Source organism: Heterodontus francisci, unplaced genomic scaffold (genome assembly GCF_036365525.1).
Source record: "Heterodontus francisci isolate sHetFra1 unplaced genomic scaffold, sHetFra1.hap1 HAP1_SCAFFOLD_345, whole genome shotgun sequence".
Taxonomy (NCBI): Eukaryota; Metazoa; Chordata; class Chondrichthyes; order Heterodontiformes; family Heterodontidae; genus Heterodontus; species Heterodontus francisci.
In genome coordinates, this window is record NW_027141121.1 from 1,134,262 (window position 1) to 1,139,251 (window position 4,990).

Sequence of the window (4,990 nt, forward strand, 5' to 3'; positions counted from 1 at the left end):
ACTGAGATACCCCATGATATCTCACACTGACCATCGAGTATATCTCACTGTCTGTCCTCAGTGTTCACCCGGAGACTGAGATACCGCATGAAATCTCACACTGACCATCGAGTGTCTGTAACTGTCTGTACTCAGTGTTCACCTGGGGACTGAGATACTCCATGAGATCTCAAACTGACCATCGAGTGTCTCTCACTGTCGGTACTCAGTGCTCATCTGGGGACTGAGATACCCCATGATATCTCACACTGACCATCGAGTGTCTCTCACTCTCTGTACTCAGTGTTCACCTGGGGACATAGATACCCCATGATATCTCTCAGTGACCATCGCGTGTCTCTCACTGTCTGTACTCAGTGTTCAACCGGAGACAGAGATACCCCATGACATCTCAGAATAACCATCTTGTGTCTCTCACTGTCTGTACTCAGTGCTCACCCGGAGACTGAGATACCCCATGATATCTCACAGTGAGAATCGCGTGTCTCTCACTGTCTGTACTCAGTGCTCACCTGGGGACTGAGATACCCCATGATATCTCACACTGACCATCGAGTATATCTCACTGTCTTTCCTTAGTGTTCACCCGGAGACTGAGATACCGCATGATATCTCATCGAGTGTCCCCCACTCTCTTTACTCAGTGTTCACCTGGGGACTGAGTTATCCCAAAATATCACACACTGACCATCGAGTGTCCCTCACTGTCTGTACTCAGTGTTCACTATGGGACTGAGATACCCCATGATATCTCACACTGACCATCAAGTGTCTCTCACTGTCTGTACTCAGTGTTCATCCGGGGACAGAGATACCCCATGATATCTCTCAGTGCCCATCGAGTGTCTCTCACTGTCAGTACTCAGTGCTCACCCGGGGACAGAGATACCCCATGATATCTCTCAGTGACCGTCGCGTGTCTCTCACTGTATGTACTCAGTGCTCACCTGGGGACTGAGATACCCCGTGATATCTCACACTGACCATCGAGTGTCTCTCACTGTCTGTACTCAGTGCTCACCTGTGCACTGAGATACCCCATGATATCTCACACTGACCGTCGAGTATCTCTCACTCTCAGTACTCAGTGTTCACCTGGGGACTGAGATACCCCATGATATCTCACACTGTTCATCGATTGTCTCTCACTGTCTGTACTCATTGTACACCTGGGAACTGAGATACCCCATGATATCTCACACTGTCCATCGATTGTGTCTCACTGTCTGTGCTCAGTGCTCACTTGGGGACTGAGATACCCCATGATATCTCACACTGACCAGAGAGTGTCTCTCAATGTCTGTACTCAGTGCTTACCTGGGGACTGAGATACCCCATGACATCTCACACTGACCATCGAGTGTCTCTCACTGTCTGTCCTCAGTGTTCACCCGGAGATTGAGAAACCGTATGATATCTCATTGAGTGTCCGCCACCCTCTTTACTCAGTGTTCACCTGGGGACTGAGATACCCCATGATATCTCACACTGACCATCGAGTGTCTCTCACTGTTCGTACTCAGTGCTCACCCGGGGACTGATATACCCCATGATATCTTTCAGTGACCTTCGCGTGTCTCTCACTGTCTGTGCTTAGTGCTCACCTGGGGACTTAGATACCCCGTGATATCGCACACTGACCATTGAGTGTCTCGCACTGTCTGTACTCAGTGCTCACCTGTGCACTAAGATACCCCATGATATCTCACACTGTCCGTCGAGTATCTCTGACTCTCCGTACTCAGTGTTCACCTGGGGACTGAGATACCTCATGATATCTCACACTGACCATCGAGTGTCTCTCACTCCCTGTACTCAGTGTTCACCTGGGGACTGAGATACCCCATGATATCTCACACTGTCCATCGATTGTCTCTCACTGTCTGTACTCAGTGTTCACCTGGGGACATAGATACCCCATGATATCTCTCAGTGACCATCGCGTGTCTCTCACTGTCTGTACTCAGTGTTCAACCGGAGACAGAGATACCCCATGACATCTCAGAATAACCATCTTGTGTCTCTCACTGTCTGTACTCAGTGCTCACCCGGAGACTGAGATACCCCATGATATCTCACAGTGAGAATCGCGTGTCTCTCACTGTCTGTACTCAGTGCTCACCTGGGGACTGAGATACCCCATGATATCTCACACTGACCATCGAGTATATCTCACTGTCTTTCCTTAGTGTTCACCCGGAGACTGAGATACCGCATGATATCTCATCGAGTGTCCCCCACTCTCTTTACTCAGTGTTCACCTGGGGACTGAGTTATCCCAAAATATCACACACTGACCATCGAGTGTCCCTCACTGTCTGTACTCAGTGTTCACTATGGGACTGAGATACCCCATGATATCTCTCAGTGCCCATCGAGTGTCTCTCACTGTCAGTACTCAGTGCTCACCCGGGGACAGAGATACCCCATGATATCTCTCAGTGACCGTCGCGTGTCTCTCACTGTATGTACTCAGTGCTCACCTGGGGACTGAGATACCCCGTGATATCTCACACTGACCATCGAGTGTCTCTCACTGTACTCAGTGCTCACTTGGGGTCTGAGATACCCCATGATATCTCTCAGTGAGAATCGCGTTTCTCTCACTGTCTGCACTCAGTGCTCACCTGGGGACTGAGATACCCCATGATATCTCACATTGACCATCGAGTGTCTCTCACTGTCTGTTCTCAGTGCTCACCTGGGGACTGAGATACCTAACGATATCTTTCAGTGTGAATCGCGAGTCTCTCACTGTCTGTACTCAGTGCTCAACTTGGGACTGAGATACCCCATGATATCTCACACTGACCATCGAGTATATCTCACTGTCTGTCCTCAGTGTTCACCCGGAGACTGAGATACCGCATGAAATCTCACACTGACCATCGAGTGTCTGTAACTGTCTGTACTCAGTGTTCACCTGGGGACTGAGATACTCCATGAGATCTCAAACTGACCATCGAGTGTCTCTCACTGTCGGTACTCAGTGCTCATCTGGGGACTGAGATACCCCATGATATCTCACACTGACCATCGAGTGTCTCTCACTCTCTGTACTCAGTGTTCACCTGGGGACATAGATACCCCATGATATCTCTCAGTGACCATCGCGTGTCTCTCACTGTCTGTACTCAGTGTTCAACCGGAGACAGAGATACCCCATGACATCTCAGAATAACCATCTTGTGTCTCTCACTGTCTGTACTCAGTGCTTACCCGGAGACTGAGATACCCCATGATATCTCACAGTGAGAATCGCGTGTCTCTCACTGTCTGTACTCAGTGCTCACCTGGGGACTGAGATACCCCATGATATCTCACACTGACCATCGAGTATATCTCACTGTCTTTCCTTAGTGTTCACCCGGAGACTGAGATACCGCATGATATCTCATCGAGTGTCCCCCACTCTCTTTACTCAGTGTTCACCTGGGGACTGAGTTATCCCAAAATATCACACACTGACCATCGAGTGTCCCTCACTGTCTGTACTCAGTGTTCACTATGGGACTGAGATACCCCATGATATCTCACACTGACCATCAAGTGTCTCTCACTGTCTGTACTCAGTGTTCATCCGGGGACAGAGATACCCCATGATATCTCTCAGTGCCCATCGAGTGTCTCTCACTGTCTGTACTCAGTGCTCACCCGGGGACAGAGATACCCCATGATATCTCTCAGTGACCGTCGCGTGTCTCTCACTGTATGTACTCAGTGCTCACCTGGGGACTGAGATACCCCGTGATATCTCACACTGACCATCGAGTGTCTCTCACTGTCTGTACTCAGTGCTCACCTGTGCACTGAGATACCCCATGATATCTCACACTGACCGTCGAGTATCTCTCACTCTCAGTACTCAGTGTTCACCTGGGGACTGAGATACCCCATGATATCTCACACTGTTCATCGATTGTCTCTCACTGTCTGTACTCATTGTACACCTGGGAACTGAGATACCCCATGATATCTCACACTGTCCATCGATTGTGTCTCACTGTCTGTGCTCAGTGCTCACTTGGGGACTGAGATACCCCATGATATCTCACACTGACCAGAGAGTGTCTCTCAATGTCTGCACTCAGTGCTTACCTGGGGACTGAGATACCCCATGATATCGCTCAGTGAGAATCGCGTGTCTCTCACTGTCTGTACTCAGTGCTCACCTGGGGATTGAGATACCCCATGACATCTCACACTGACCATCGAGTGTCTCTCACTGTCTGTCCTCAGTGTTCACCCGGAGATTGAGAAACCGTATGATATCTCATTGAGTGTCCGCCACCCTCTTTACTCAGTGTTCACCTGGGGACTGAGATACCCCATGATATCTCACACTGACAAACGAGTGTCTCTCACTGTCTGAACTCAGTGTTCACCCGGGGACTGATGTACCCCGTGATATCTCACACTGACCATCGAGTATATGTCACTGTCTGTACTCAGTGTTCACCTGGGGACTGAGATATCCCAAAATATCACACACTGACCACCAAGTGTCCCTCACTGTCTGTACTCAGTGTTCACCAGGGGACAGAGATACCCCATGATATCTCACAATGACCATCAAGTGTCTCTCAGTGACTGTACTCAGTTTTCATCCGGGGACAGAGATACCCCATGATATCTCACACTGACCATCGAGTGTCTCTCACTGTTCGTACTCAGTGCTCACCCGGGGACTGATATACCCCATGATATCTTTCAGTGACCTTCGCGTGTCTCTCACTGTCTGTGCTTAGTGCTCACCTGGGGACTTAGATACCCCGTGATATCGCACACTGACCATTGAGTGTCTCGCACTGTCTGTACTCAGTGCTCACCTGTGCACTAAGATACCCCATGATATCTCACACTGTCCGTCGAGTATCTCTGACTCTCAGTACTCAGTGTTCACCTGGGGACTGAGATACCTCATGATATCTCACACTGACCATCGAGTGTCTCTCACTGTCTGTACTCAGTGCTCACCTGTGCACTGAGA